Genomic DNA, 281 nt, shown 5'->3' on the forward strand with positions numbered 1-281 from the left:
TCCTGCGTTCTCGTGCGTCGGGCCTCAGTGGACTTCGCTGGCGGCTTGTATAGGAGGTTATACAAGATGACAGGAATATTTTTATGACCTTTCTAGCACTCTTAACAAAGCGAAAGTAATTAAAAAAAGTTCTTTACGTGCTGACGACAAAATATAATATAAAAGAAAACAGCTGTGTTACGTAATTCCTTCGCTATATTTTTTTTTTCGAATCTTTTGGGTAAGAAATGATTCTGATAATGATAGCTTCAGCGTGGTCTGGAGTTAGCTAATCTGGAGAT

This window comes from Penaeus monodon, chromosome 22 (assembly GCF_015228065.2).
Source record: "Penaeus monodon isolate SGIC_2016 chromosome 22, NSTDA_Pmon_1, whole genome shotgun sequence".
NCBI classification, from domain to species: domain Eukaryota; kingdom Metazoa; phylum Arthropoda; class Malacostraca; order Decapoda; family Penaeidae; genus Penaeus; species Penaeus monodon.